Source organism: Capra hircus, chromosome 12, assembly GCF_001704415.2.
Source record: "Capra hircus breed San Clemente chromosome 12, ASM170441v1, whole genome shotgun sequence".
Classification (NCBI taxonomy): Eukaryota; Metazoa; Chordata; class Mammalia; order Artiodactyla; family Bovidae; genus Capra; species Capra hircus.
The window spans coordinates 26,062,436-26,079,076 of NC_030819.1; the positions used below are offsets into that span (position 1 = coordinate 26,062,436).

The 16,641-nt window shown below is 39.5% G+C and overlaps 1 pseudogene; it reads left to right on the top strand.

Annotated features, from left to right (window-relative positions):
• Positions 2,949-15,447, top strand: LOC108637257 (annotated as a pseudogene).

Consider the following 16,641-nt stretch of genomic DNA (forward strand, 5'->3'; position numbering starts at 1 on the left):
AGAAGATGCCACTATAGCTCCTACACTCAAAATCATATCTTCTGTGACCTGATTCACATCAGCAAAACTGATACCTTTCGCTTCCCTCACTCCCTCCATGAATCAGTTACAAATCAGCTTCACACCCCAAAAAACTTCCTCAATAGAAAAGAAATTATATCCAGAATCCTAGCATGCTGGATGGGAATTGAAAGGAATCTTGAGCAAATGGTATAAGAGATGTGCTTCATCTAATACCTAAAGGAAAATGAATCTAGAAAAAAAAGTTAAAAGAAGACAGAAGATTGAGTCTGGTTTACAAATTGTTCAGTTTGATTTGTCAGTACCACATCAAAGGGAGCTTCTCTGTTGTTACAGCCCTGGAAGTGAGGAATGTGGAAGAAAGATACAATAGGTGGCAGGAAGAGTTATATTTTATTATTTATGCTTGAAGGTATAAACACTCTCTTCCTGTATTGAATATGATGGTCAGGCCGTATGACAGAAATTTGGAAAACTGGAAGTAAGAGGTGTAACCTTTCTGAATGAGACACAACCTGAACATATGCATGATTCATGTTAATGCTTTTAAAAGGGTATTAGGACACTACATAGGAGAAGGCAATGGCAACCCACTCCAGTGTTCTTGCCTGGAGAATCCCAGGGACAGAGGAGCCTGGTGAGCTGCCATCTATGGGGTCCCATAGGGTCAGACATGACTAAAGTGACTTAGTAGCAGCAGCAGCAGGACACTACATGAAAGGTGCATTCTTAGTGCTGCTGCTGCTGCTGCTGTGTCTAAGTTCAAGAAATATTTTTTTAAAAGCTTAGCATGCATACTAAGTTACTTCAGTTGTATCTGAGCCTTTGCAACCCTATGGACTGTATCCTGCCAGGTTCTCTGTTCATAAGAATCTCCAGGCAGTACTGGAGTGTGTTCCCATGCCCTTCTTCAGGGTATCTTCCTGACCCAGAGACTGAATCTTAAGTGTCCTTCATTGCTTATACTTTTGGCTAAAAACTATATTCACCTTAGCATAATATTTCAAATGTCAGCATGCTGGGAGAAGTGGTACACAGCATTTACTAATAGCTAACATGGTGAATATTCACTATGGGCCACACACTGTCCTAAATGCTTTACATATTTTAGCTCAACTAATATGCATCCCGTTCTGTAATTATCCTGATGTAACCATCCTGTAGAGCAGGGTGGACCTCCCGTACAACCAAATGTGGTTCAGATGTTGACACTGTTGACACTACACACATATTATAAGGATATGAAAAACTTCATTAAAACTGTAACTGAAGTCTCTGGGGAGAGCAGGGTAGTTTTCTCATGCAGATCCAAAGTGGCTTCAGAAAGCAGGGAGAAGAGACAGTTTCAGTGTTTTTACTATTGCTAGGATGTTGGGCTGAGGATGAGAATTCCCCTACATGGGCAGAGGGATGCATAGTTTGAGCCTTCCACTAGCACCAGAGGATGGAAAATAGTGTCTTTCTTATCAGCTTGTATCCACGTGAGGCACAAGAGACAGAGCTAAAAGGAGTTCATATAGGACTTCCCTGGTGGTCTAGTGGTTAAGAATCCACCTTGCAATGCAGGAGATACTTGTTCAATCTCTGGTCAGGAAGATCTCACAGGCTGCGGGGCAAATAAGACTAAATCCATGAGCCTCAAATACTGATTCTGCATTCTGCAGTCCACAAGCTACAACTTCTGAAGCTAGTTTGCCCTAGAGCCCATGCTTCACAAGATAAACCACTGCAATGAGAAGCTCACACACTACAAATATAGAGTAGTCCCTGCTCTCCACAACTAGAGAAAGCCAGCACACAAGAGACGAAGACCTAGCACAGTCAAAAATATATATATATATATATTTTAAGTGCAAATAGGGTCAACTGTTGGCCAAGGAATCTATTGCTAAGTTTGGCCACTTGTTTCCCTGGGGTCCTATCTTTTATTATATATGCTTGGTAAAACAGAATCACTCCCCTGAACTTCATCACATGTCTGGTATCACTGCTGTTGGTTAAGTATATGAACATTGATGTTCACTCAGATGAGATAGTTAAGAGGTCTGGGAGAGAGTTCAGTTCAGTTCAGTTCAGTTGCTCAGTAGTGTCCAACTCTTTGCGACCCCATGAATCGCAGCACACCAGGCCTCCCTGTCCATCACCAACTCCCGGAGTTCACTCAGACTCACATCCATCAAGTCAGTGACGCCATCCAGCCATCTCATCCTCTGTCATCCCCTTCTCCTCCTGCCCCCAATCTCTCCCAGCATCAGAGTCGTTTCCAATGAGTCAACTCTTCGCATGAGGTGGCCAAAGTACTGGAATTTCAGCTTTAGCATCATTCCTTCCAAAGAACACCCAGGGCTGGTCTCCTTCCGAATGGACTGGTTGGATCTCCTTGCAGTCCAAGGGACTCTCAAGAGTCTTCTCCAACACCACAGTTCAAAAGCATCAATTCTTTGGTGCTCAGCCTTCTTCACAGTCCAACTCTCACATCCATACATTACTACTGGAAAAATCATAGTCTTGACTAGACACACCTTAGTTGGCAATGTAATGTCTCTTCTTTTGAGTATGCTATCTAGGTTGGTCATAACTTTTCTTCCAAGGAGTAAGCGTCTTTTAATTTCATGACTGCAATCACCATCTGCAGTGATTTTGGAGCCCCAAAAAATAAAGTCTGACACTGTTTTCACAGTTTCCCATCTATTTCCCATGAAGTGATGGGACTGCCTGCCATGATCTTCGTTTTCTGAATGTTGAGCTTCAGGCCAACTTTTTCACTCTCCACTTTCACTTTTATTATCCCTTATGAAATCTGGCAAAGAACAAAGATGAGGGTAGGCCTTTCTCGTCCTATAGGATGAATATGCCAGAGGGCACAGGGTTAACTCCATTCAGCTGTGTCAGATCCGTACATCACTATTTCCGTGACCCGTGACATCATGGTGATGATCCTGAGTCAAAGCCAGGACAAGCAGGGAGCCAACCTTGTGGCCTGCAGGACCTTCAACCCTGAGCAGCACACGCCAAAAAAGATGAGTCAAGGACCGACACTTCTCTTGTGGAATCATGGAAAATGACAGATGGCGAGACCTGGACAGGAAGTGTCCCCTTCAGATCGACCAGCCGATCACCAGCATCTGGGAGTGCCTGCCGGACAAGTGCCAGGATGGCGCCCTGTGGCACCCGGAGGCGGCCACCGCCTGCGCGGTCACCAACCTGATCAAAGACCTCAGCCTCAGCGACCACAACAGGCACCTGTCCACACCCCCCAGCAAGCGCCAGTGCTGGTTGCTGTCCTTCTCGGATGAGATGGCCAGCTGCCGGACATCGTGGAGGCCCTTGAGGTCCAAAGTCTGGGTGCCGGTGAAGAAGAGATGCTGCTACAGTGGGGGCAGCGTGCAGCGCTACTCCAACGGGTTCAACACCATGCGGCAGAGCTCCAGCTTCAGCCTCCCGTCCCACGCCAACGCGCTCTCCTCGCCCTATGACCCGGCGGGACTCCACCCGCGGCCCATCGGCCCGCCCGGCCCGGGGGTGCCGGGCCCAGTCACCTGCGGACAGGTGGGCGACCTCTGGGGTCATGCGGCAAGCCCCATGGGCGGCGGCCTGCTGGACATGCAGCGCTCCCTGTACTGCTCACACTAGCAGTTCACTTTTACGGAGTACTGCCCGCCCTCCGCCCGCAGCACCCCACCTCGACTCCACAGCATGCCAGGTGCTCGGGTGGGCTGGCCCGCAGCCGCTCCCAACCCTGCGTCCTTAATGACAAGAAGGTGGGCATCAAGCAGTGGCGCCCCTAGGAGGCACAGGAGCAGAGGCCCTCTCTGCATCTTGCCAAGATGGCACAGGGACAAACTGGGGCAACTCTCGGGACCTCGATGGAAGAGAGGGCTGGAAGTGAAGTGAAAGTGAAAGTGAAGTCACTCAGTCGTGTCCGACTCTCTGTGACCTCATGGACTGTAGCCTACCAGCCTCCTCTGTCCATGGGATTCTCCAGGCAATAGTTGGAGTGGATTGCCATTTCCTCCTCCAGGGGATCTTCCCGAATTTAGAGAAAAATTGTTCAACCTTATAAAGAGTTCTCGGAGAAAACAGTGGCACTCCACTCCAGTACTCTTGCCTGGAAAATCCCATGGACGGAGGAGCCTGGTAAGCAGCGGTCCATGGCGTTGTTAAGAGTCGGACACGACTGAGTGACTTCACTTTCACTTTTCACTTTCATGCATTGGAGAAGGAAACGGAAACCCACTCCAGTGTTCTTGCTTGGAGAATTCCAGGGACAGGGGAGCCTGGTGGGCCGCCTTCTATGGGGTCACACAGAGTCGGACACGACTGATGGAACTTAGCAGCAGTAGCAGCATGACATCATGAGTAGTGCACAGCCTATGAGAGCCTCTATTTCCAAGAGAGCCCATATCTGACCATGATATATACCTCTCTCAGACTCAACAGTGCCTGTGTGTCTGAAAAAGAGAGAGGGGAGAAAGGGAGAGGTATTTGAGAATGAATGAGAGAGAGGGAGAGAAAATATGAATGAAAAAGTGATAGAGAGATCAGCAGATAATTAAATGGAACCAGTACTCATGGCACCCCACTCCAATACTCTTGCCTGGGAAATCCCATGGACGGAGGAGTCTGGTACACTGCAGTCCACGGGGTCGTGAAGAGTCAGACACGACTGAGCGACTTCACTTTAACTTTTCACTTTCATGCATTGGAGAAGGAAATGGAAACCCACTCCAGTATTCTTGCCTAGAGAATCCCAGGGATGGGAGAGCTGCGGGAGACCTGGGTTCCATCTCTGGGTCGGGAAGTTCCCCTGGAGAAGGAAATGACAGCCTACTCCAGTATTCTTGCCTGGAAAATCCCATGGACAGAGGAGCCTGGTAGGCTGCAGTCCTTGGGGTTGCAAAGAGTCGGACACAACTGAGCGACTTCACTTCTCTTCTTCAGGACTCATTAGATTCTGTAACGTCACCTAAGGAGAATATACATAGCAAAGAGTTAAAGAAAGGGTTACAAGGAGAGATAAAAAGTCTTTTCAGGGAGAAAACTGGAAGATACCACAAGGAAAACAAAGATGGGGGAAGATGATTCAATAAAAGCAAAATTGGGAAGGAAAAAGCAGTGGAGTGGTAAGAACTGAATGATGTAAAAGTAAGAAGAAAACAAATGATAGTTTATAAAATATTATTTAGTACTGGGAGATTTAGAAAGATAAAGTTCAACATCAGTAAGAATAAATTTATTAGGAGTAGTGGATGGGGAAAGACTTCAATTTGAGAAGCAAATGATTAAAAATCAGTTTGAAAAGAAAAAAGTCAAATTGTATTTGAGGAGGATATGAGTTTGAATGAGAAATTGCTTACATTTCTTTATTATCTTTTGGCATATTTTAGTACTTATAAAAATTGAACAAATAATTCATAGTCACTTTAGATATTTAGAACAAAGGAATTAAACTTTACCTTAAATTATTTACTTAATTCCATATTAATAATTTGTGTATGTGTGCCTTTCCTGATATACATTCATGGGAACCTAGTATATGTTCTGCTATGAGATCAGATATTTCTATTAATTACAAGGTTTTGAGGACATTATTATTTTAACAGGAGTCATTTTATCACATTGGATAAAGTGGATCCATTAATGTGTTACTGTGGATCCGTTAACATTTGTCAGATCAAGTCTATATATTTTGATTTTTAAAATATGGCTCTATTATTTCTTCCTTTTTAATTTTTTTCAGTTATAACTAAAATAAATCTGTTTGAAGAACATATTTGGTGTACATACTAGCAAATTTGCCTCATTATTTAACAGAATTAACATTATGAGATACTATATATGTATAGTATATTCACATACATAAATAGCAAATATGTCTTGAAGTAAAATTTGTTTTCCTATGAGAAATTTATAAATGGTTTTAAGCTAAAAATAAAAACCCAGAAAATAAAATTACTCTTGGAGAAGAAATTAAATAGACAGGGCTAGGTTTCTGAAGGAGTAAGAATTTTGATTCAATAAAGAAATAAAAAGATTAGGCTTATACAGAAAAAAAGGATTTTCTTTCACTGAAGGTGAGGAAAAGGAACAAACATGTAAGTAGATCCAGATTAGATTATTTATGTGAAGACTCTACCTTGAGAAAGTACACCAGAAACCTACATTCCCTGTAAATCGCAGGTATACAATTAGCATAAAGGCCTGAGGAAAGTGAGAGAAAATGAAAAATTGTACCTCGGGTACATGGGGCATAAAGGTCAAAAGAAGCCAAAAGACTGGCAGTTAAAATGAAGTAAGGCAAGATGAGAAAATTGACACTTGAAACCTCCCAAATTTATACAATGGAATGGTTTTTGTTTCCTTGAATCATTTTGAGGACCTAGATTTAAAAGCATTGTTTCAGTTTGTGTGTCATGAAGTAGGACAGCTTTTAGTTTTTAAGTATGGGGTAAGCCTGGCGATTTACAGGGTCGCAAAGAGTCAGACACGACTGAGCGACTGAACTGAATTGAAGGTCTAGAAAGTAGGCAAAGTGAAATAGGATATAATCTAAGACAAAATTAAGAGAAAATGGAGTAACTAAAAGGTTGTTAGATTGGGAGGCAGGAAAAGAGATGTTTTTACTCAGAAATACAGAAAAATAAGTATGCGGAGGGGAAAAAAAAATCATGCCCTTCCAGATGCAGGATCAATTAATATGCTACAGAACTCAAAAGAATATAAAAGAAGTCACTGCAGGTCAAAATAAAGGAATTAAGTGTTGAGCAACACTTCTGTTTCTGCATCTGAAAAAATGGATGAATTTCTTCCCTAGGAGCTTTTGTCATTCTAGGCATGAGTTGATCTTGTGACCTGGGTAAATGGACTCCACTTAGAAGAAAAACTGAAGAGCTTTTGGCAGTCATTCAGAACGGTCATTTCAAAATGGAAACCACGCGGTCAAACTCATAATCAGATTTCCCTTTGCCGAAAACCCGGGCTCTGTTTAGCCTGAAGGTAGAGAATCTGGTTAGAAGCTAAGAGATGGTGTGGTATTTCCCACAGTCTTATAGTGCTTTAAATCTTCCACAAGCGCATGACCAGTCTTCCTGTTTAGGCATTTGCCACAGTTTGAAGCTGCCTGAGGCAAGATCTTACCAGTTGAACTCAAACCCTCCAAAGAACAACAAAAAAAAAGCTCTTTCAGTCTTTCATGAATAAACCTTTAGCTGCTGAATATAAAACCCTGGAGGACTTCACTCAAGGGACAGAAATAAATCCCCATCTCTCTCCAAATTAATACTGGTTTTCATTAAGGGAATCAGTAAAACAAGAGCTATTTAGTACACTTAATCTCATTGTGTTATGCATTCCTGACTTGTGTAATGCAGGTAATAAAACCAACTTTATAGTTTTTTGTAAAAATTAAATGAGAAATATGTGCATACATTTTAAAAATCTTAGCATCTGTAGTAAGAACTTAAGATATGGAATTTTTATTACCACATGCGTGCACAGACACACACACACAGACCAACAACTAAATTCTGAGTTACAGGGAGAAGCAACTGTGTGTCTTTATTGATACTTATATCACCAGAACAGTGACTTGCGTGAAAACTGATTCGGATTCAGTACTTGTTTATGCAATAGTTTGATGATTTCTTGCAATGGTAATGCTTGTAGAAATGATTAAAAGAAAAATAGCATCCAAATAAATCATAGGATCTCAGCCTTTGTGAATGGAGGTACTTAGACCTCTTAGAAAAGTTTATTATAAATTTTCTATAAAAAAGTTTATAACATTTGTAATTAAAGTCAAATTTGCTTGCAAAGTCAGTTTAGTCATGTCCAGCTCTTTGCAATCCTATGGACTGTAGTCTGCCAGGCTCTTCTGTGCAAGGGTTTCTCCAGGCAAGAATACTGGAGTGGGCTGCCATGCCCTCCTCCAAGATATCTTCCCAACCCAGGGATCGAAGTCAGGTCTCCTGTAGCTCATGCATTGCAGGCGGATTCTTTACCGCTGAGCCACTGGGGTCAAATTTGAGCAAATTTGAGTAAATATGAAAAATAATTTTTTTTTTTCAAGTAAGGGTTCAGACGCAAGAAAATGACATTGGTGACAGACCTAAGATAAGCAGAGAGTGGTTTCCAGAGATGAGAACTGAAGAAATTTTATCATTCATAATCGGTTAAAATAATGACCATTTCCATAAATTACATCCAACTGAATTATTCCATGAACAGATGAGCTTGGTGGGCTACAGTCCATAGGGTCTCAAAGAGTCGGACACACTGTGTGACTTAACACACACTAGGAGGTCTTTTTCCAACTTCTTAGACAGTAAGAGAATCATGAATATTTATATTTTGTTTCAGATTTATTAAAAGATACATAGTGTTTCCATCTCAGTATGTTCTATAAGCTACAAGTTTTACTAATATACATAGTAAAGGACCTAGGTAAAGGTTCTTTCCTATTATTATTCTTTGTCAACTGAAGAAATCCTGTTGGACTATGACTGTCAGAATTATAGTCTATAGGGTGAGAAAATTCAAAAAGCTCTCTGTAAAATATTTCAATATTTTATAATTTATAGCAATACTATTCAGTATAGTTCAGTCGCTCAGTTGTGTCCAACTCATTGTGACCCCATGAACCGCAGCATGCCAGGCCTTCCTGTCCATCACCAACTCCCAGAGTTTACCCAAACTCATGTCTATCAAGTCGGTGATGCCATCCAGCCATCTCATCCTCTGTTGTCCCCTTTTCCTCCTGCCCCCAACCCTTCCCAGCATCAGAGTCTTTTCCAATGAGTCAACTCTTCGCATCAGGTGGCCAAAGTATTGGAGTTTCAGCTTCAGCATCAGTCCTTCCAATGAAAACCTAGGACTGATCTCCTTTAGGATGGACTGGTTGGATCTCCTTGCAGTTCAAGGGACTCTCAAGAGTCTTCTCCAACACCACAGTTTAAAAGCATCAGTTCTTCAGTGCTCAGCTTTCTTCACAGTCCAACTTTCACATCCATACATGACCACTGGAAAAACCATAGCCTTGGCTATATGGACCTTTGTTGGCAAAGTAATGTCTCTGCCTTTTAATATGCTATCTAAGTTGGTAATAACTTCCTTCCAAGGAGTAAGCCTCTTTTAATTTCATGGCTGCAATCACCATTTGCAGTGATTTTGAAGCCCCAAAAATAAAGTCAGCCACTGTTTCCCCATCTATTTGCCATGAAGGGATGGGACCGGATGCCATGATCTTCGTTTTCTGAATGTCGAGCTTTAAGCCAACTTTTTCACTCTCCTCTTTCACTTTCATCAAGAGGCTTTTCAGTTCCTCTTCACTTTCTGCCATAAGGGTGGTGTCATCTGCATATCTGAGGTTATTGATATTTCTCCCGGCAATCTTGATTCCAGCTTGTGCTTCTTCCAGCCCAGTATTTCTCATGATGACTCTGCATATAAGTTAAATAAGCAGGGTGACAATATACAGCCTTGAGGTACTCCTTTTCCTATTGGACAGTCTGTTGTTCCATGTCCAGTTCTAACTGTTGCTTCCTGACCTGCACACTATTAGGTTACCTATAACTTAATAAGAAAATAGCACCAAAAGCAGATACTCTTTGAAGTTGTAAATAAGCTTTAAGATCTATTACTTCCTGGAATGGCAAGTTTTACTGAGCATCAGTTGATAGACTTAGAATAGCAGTCAGTCAAATATGATGAAATAGGTGGAGGAAGAAATCATACAAGGTAGTTTGTTTAAGGGTGTCAGAAACAGAAAACCTATAATGCTGGAGCAGCATAACTAAATGATTTCAGTCAAGTCAATGATTTGAGACTTAATTGTTGTTTATTTGCTAAGTCTTGTTTGACTCTTTTTGTGACCTCGTGAACTGTAGCCCACCAGCCTCCTCTGTCCATGAAATTTCACAAGCAAGAATGCTGGAATGGGTTGCCATTTCCTTTTCCAAAGGATTTTCCCAAGCCAGGAATCAAACCTGCATCTCCTGCATTGCAGGCAGATTCTTTACCACTGAGCCACTTGGGAAACTAATATTAGAAAATGACAAGCCTTCCTATTATCATCCAGAACTGTTTTCAGCTCCAGGAAATGATCCTTCCATCCGCTTTCAAATGAACATCTCAGTTAAAAAATAACTTGCATAAAATGAGTAAAAATAATTTAAAAACCTCCACTAGATCATATATTTATATATCTATCAATATATATATGTGTGTCATTATAGCTGTGTCCTAATTTTGTTGACTTAATATAAATTATCATTTCCTTTCTGCTCTTGTATACATAAATATTACTATATAATATAGCTACCTTGTGACTAGACTTACATGAAGGGCATTTCACATACTGTATATATCTGCATGTTAATTAATTCTGAGAGAAGCACTTTAGACACTAGTTTAGCTTCATTTCATTAAGATGCTAACTCCATAAGGAACGTAAATTTTCTTATCTATTTAAATCTATCATGCTTAAAATTGAGTCTAGAATACTGGAATATGGAAATAACTATCTTGATTTATGAAGGTACTTAACAGATACCAGAATGTATCTATCTCTCTATCTTTATATACCTATATTCTTCATAATGCAAAAAGAATTAAAGATATCTACAATTGAAACCAAAGCATAAAATTTAAAAAAAAATCAGTTTTATTTGGACAGTTTACAAAACTAGTTTGAAGGGATATGAAACTATGTAGTGAAGATAATACTTTAATTTACCATATCCTGTGACATTTGATACAAAATGAATAACCAAACATATTATTAAAAATGTTTCAACTCCTGTATAATTTAGTTAGTTAATATGACGTGAAGTGAAAGTCACTCAATCTTGTCCGACTATACAGTCCATGGAATTCTCCAGGCCAGAGTACTGGAGTGGGTAGCCGTTCCTTTCTCCATGGGATCTTCCCAGCCCAGGAACTGAACCCAGGTCTCTGGCGTTGCAGGTGGATTTTTTACCACCTGAGTCACTAATAGTCTATTTCAACTCTAGAATGTTATAATGTTCTGAGAATGCAAGAGGTCAAAGAATATCAAGATATTGTGGCAGTAGTCTAGTAATGACATAAACTGCCATAGGCTAAGGAAATGTCTCTGGATAGCATAGGTACAGTGTACACCTGAAGGCTGCAGAATTAAGAACTGAAAACTGGCTTGTTTTGCACTCAGATATGGAGTTTCACAGAGTTGATGTAAAACATGTTTTTTAATATGATATTTTATTTTTATTATTTAGATGATTGCATGTGTCCTCACTCAATCAATCAGTCATATCTGACTCTGCAACCCCATGGACTGTAGACCACCAGGCTCCTCTCTCCACAGAATTTTCCAGGCAAGAAAACTGGAGTGGGTTGCCATTTCCTGCCCCAGGGGATCAGGTCAACTCAGGGACTGAACACATGTCTCCTGTGTCCCCTGAACTAGCAAGCATATTTTTTACCATTGGAACACCTGGATAGTACTTCTATGATTACATATTTCAAATATATAAGTAAACATGGAAAACAATGAAACAGACATTTGCATACCAACAATCTATCTTAATAAAATATTATCGCTATGTCATAAGTATTTAAGATTTAATGTTTTAACTAAATGAAATTTTACAGATATATTTGAAGTTCCCTATGTGCCTATACACTTTCTGATATATCTCCCTTTAATTCTAGATGTAACCAGTGTCACAATTTCAGATGTATCATTCCACTGTATGTTCTTTTATAATTTAGTATCATTGGTTCATAAAAACTTTTTTCAACTCATATATTTAAAGGTGAAATATGGTTATGCATATATTGTTCTGAAGGATTTTTTCATTCAAATTTGTGTGCTGAATTTACCCCTGCTAAATTAAATGTGCTCTGGTTAACGTCCATTAGAATATTGTACGAAAGTACTGTATCGTGAATTTTCCTGCAAATCAGCATTGATATTTCCTACTTTGCACTATTAAAAATTGTGCAAAAGCTATATTTTCTCTTTAATTGTACCTATGTATTAGAGTTTCCCCAGAGCATATAGTCTAATCAACCTAACACCTAAAATCTACTGATAGAAAAATTTTGGGGTCTTTATGGAGTTTATCTTCATCCTCTGCTATGCCAGTGTCTTATCTCTAACATTCTATACAAATATTGTTCATCCGTTATTTTGTTTGTTATTGGGCTATGCCGTACAATTGGCAAGATCCCCAAGTGAGGATCACACATACCCCCCGTCCCCCCTACAGTGGAAGCACAGGGTCCTAACCACTGGGCTACCAGGCATTCCCTGTTCATCTGTTCTGATTAGCAGGATGACAGTCATGTGGTAGACCAATGCTCTGTTCTTCAGGATGTTCAGAGGATCCAGGTCTTTATCATATTATGACAGAGAGGGAAAGCTTTAATAATACCCTAGATCACAAGTACACCTTCAAATTGCTGTTCATTCTAAGAGAATGAGAATTGTTTTTCCATTTCTTTTGCAATATGGGCAGACACAAATCCTTCACTCAGCCAGTAGGCATATACCATGTACCTCAGACTTTATCAGCTATAGAAAATAACGCAGTTTGGACACAGGGTCTGCAATTAGCTTATTATCTGTTTGAACATACAGAGTGCACTTCTTCCTTCAGGATCATTCTAGTTTTTGCAAGGATAAGGACCAGAGACAGAAATTAAGACATCATGGATTCAATCACTCTTGCATCCTTTATCATTTAAAGGTAGGATCTATTTTCTGCCATTCCTTCAGGCAAGTTGTTGTTTTTATTTAATATCATGATCAGGAGAGGGAATCCATTGTAAAACTTCACTTAGCCATTTCAAAGCATTAGCTCTTAATCAACAGAACAAAGGTCCAAACCACAATGTGTGAATTATCTGGTGTGTTAATTGTAAATATGACTCTGGGGACTGTGTTCTGTAGATTCAATATACCTACTCTGCTCTAGATGAGCACAATACTTCATTTATTACCTGTCTGCCATCTAACCACACTCTATAATGATAAATATGCTTCCTAGGTCAGAAATCAACATGGGAATATGACACATGCAAAATATATTAAGATATATCATGTAATCTGAAGCTGGATAATTAACCACAGGGACAATTTGCAGTCCCACTATATCCATTGCTAGTCAGATTCAAGCCAGAACTTCATCTGTCATCTAACCTTCACAAATCTCCCATCTGATTAAGAGCCCACTTATTTCTAAAGATTAATATCATTTTAGAGCCAGCACCTCATAATCCCTAAGGGTTCTTTTCCTTTCTCTAATGTTTAGTCGCCTATATACATGGTAGCAGGACAAATGTATAGTGTGCAGCAGCAGCTGTATTATAGAACACTTCCTTAAACATACTCTAATTATAATAATTATTTTCTATTTTTATTTTTATTATTTTTTAATAATTATTATTATTTTATTATTTGCCAATTTGTATGTGAAGCAACAACTTGGTAAGCTTTTCTATGCCTTATATATCTCTTGACCCTGTGACTAATTAGCCACACTCACAGATGCCTTATAGGTTAGATAATCTCATGTGTTTGTAACTATGGCTTATTTTGATCATTGGAATCATCTTTGCCTTTGATGGTCAGCAGGTATTACCTTGCCTCAACTTCTCTGTATCCCTTTATTTCCATTGATCACAGGAAACTTAATTCATTGCATTGTCATCCAACATTGTCTATTGTCAACAAAAGTCAGTGACCACAGAGGTAACTGTGCATCTTTTTAAAAAGTCTTGAAAGCCTTTATAAATATTCACTTTACTAAATTGTCACCAAATTCTTTATTTTGAGTGTGCCACTTATTTCCTGCTGAGACACTTACTTCTACTTATATACACTGATGAAAGCAAACACCCATATTGGGGGATATGTTTTCATTTATAGGTTATCTTCAATATTTTTGTTTATATTTCTGTAACTGTGATAGTTTTGTATCTATATCACTGTAAGAATGGAAGTAATGAAAGGTCATGGATTTGGATCTTGAAGAACATTGGTTTGTGAGGCAGCCACCCCATGGGCAGTCCTCAGAAATTGCTATTCAGGGTAAACTAGTTCCTTCCAAGAGTGAGGAAAAATAGTTTGTCTGGCAAGGGAATTTCAGGCTTGAGGCACGTTAAGGTTCACAGACTCATCTGATTCTTTTCAATAGTTCTCATTTCATGTCTCCAAGAAGCCCTCCTTCCTTGTCAGTGCCTTATAAGAACTTAAGAGTCCTGGTGGAATGGGGCGTGTTATTGATGCTATGACTCAGAAATCCTCAAAGATCCTAACATTGGTTCTTACTTTATCTGTCCTTTAAATACAGGAGATAAAACAACCAACAAGGCTTTAAAATTTTTACTTGTATTATAAATTAGATATTTTTAGTCATCAATTTTTTATTTGCTCATGAACTGTTTTCTATGGTTACAAGATAACAGTATCCTAATCTCCCACATAAAAAGTTTTACTCATTCATGCCACAAATATATAAGCAACTGAACTCAGAAGCTCTCTTAAAAAAAAAAAAAAAAGGACTATTACTGAAACCATTTCAATACAATTCTTCAATCAGTAACTTTCCCAGTATGAAACAGATGTCAAAATCAAACTGTAAGAACAGGTAAAAATTAAGAAAATATTTACAAAGGCAGGGCTTGGAAGGTCCATATAGGAATTCTGTAGTACCCTATGCACAGAAAGAGCAGGGCATCTTTGCTTCCACTTGGGCAAAGAAGGGAGCAGTTACTGGGACCTAGGTCGAGTAGCTGTATAGATGGGCCTGCCCAATTGAAAGTAAAACATTGTTTGCTAGCCTTGGACAGTAAACACAGTAAATTCATAGAACATCCTGGAAACAGGGAGCAAGGGCATTAAATACCCTGAAACTTTTAATTCATAATTTCTATTTTGCTTTTCTTTTTTTATTTGTCAGATGTTTCTCCACTTTTTTTTTTCCTTTGAATATCCTTGGTATTTGTAATTTAGATTATTTTTGAAAATTGATATTTTAAAGTGAATTTCTATTCCAATCCTTTCTTTTCTCAATAGTTTTCATAGAATTATGTTCTCCCAAGTGGTCTAAAATTTTGGCTTGCAGGATTATTTGAAGAGAACTTTTTATTTTCATCTTATTATCTGTCTTTGTCTCTCTCTTTCCACCACTGTGTTTGTCTCTTCCTGTGTGAAGTTTTATTTTCCTGTTGAAGTCATTATTACCTCCATTTAGTATGCTAGGCCTCAAGTTGAGAAATAGGTCTTATAATTAATTGTGATTTAGGTTCATTACTCCAACATGAGACTGGTGAAATGCAGATATATCCTCAGTGCAAGTGAGATATTTGGATTTGAAAATCTTGTGTCTGTGTCTTTCTTCTTCATTAGGCATAGAGCTCACCAAGGCACATGATGATATTTGAAAAGAGGGAAGTGTGGCAGGAGCTTTTCAGCCTCTTATTACAATATATTCTATTATGGAGTCCCCAGCAGATTCAAGCTTCAAGCAGTGAGTCTAGCTTCAATCCCTTTTCTTCTATGGGAGGCAAACCAGTGCCATACCACACAATCTTAGATCATTGATCTGTTTGCTTAAAATATCATTTCTGCCTTTGGGCAGTGAGGAAGGGAGTGGATTGTTCTCTCATCTCCAGATATTTTCCTTTTTCTATAGCTCAATTGCAGAGAAGGCAACAGCACCCCATTCCAGTCCTCTTTTGCCTGGAAAATCCCATGGATGGAGGAGCCTGGTAGACTTCAGTCCATGGAGTTGCCAAGAGTCGGACACGACTGAGCAACTTTACTTTCACTTTTCACTTTCATGCATTGGAGAAGGAAATGGCAATCCACTCCAGTGTTCTAGCCTGGAGAATCCCAGGGATGCGGGAGCCTGGTAGGCTGCCGTCTATCGGGTCGCGTACAATCGGACACGACTGAAGCAACTTAGCAGCAGCAGCAGCATAGCTCAATTGTCTTAGGGATTTTACTCCACTGTATTTGTTTAGTTAATGGCACGTGTTGAAACAGAGGTGATTATTACCAGAGCATAAATTCACCATTTACTCTTGAATGTATCAGCAAACAAATCATTGATGTTAATTCACAGTTTTCTCTTCAAAATATTGAAATAAAATTCGAAGGTGTCAGTATGCGCATATTAAAATTTAACATTTATTAAAATTATTTGGGCTTCCCTGGTGGCTCAGATAGTAAAGAATCCACTTGTGTTGCAGGAGATCCGTACTATTTATAAAGTATTTTAATATTGAATAACCTATGTATTAGCTTCTTTTCTACTATTTAAAATTACCACAGACATAATGGCTTAAAATAACACAAATTAATTTTTTTACAAATCCCATGTCCAAATCCAGGATGGGTCTCACTGATACAAGGTCGTCTCTAAGGTCTGTATGACTGTACTTCTTTCAGTAGGCTCTAGGGAAGAATTTGTTGACTTGTCTTTTTCAGCATCTACAGGCCACCTGCATTCCTTGACTGTCACCCCATTCCTTCATCTTTAATACCAGCAAGATCAGGCTGAATCATTTTCTCTGGGTTATTTTTTCTGCCTTCTCTCTGATTCTGACTACTTTACCTCTTTCCAAATTTATGAT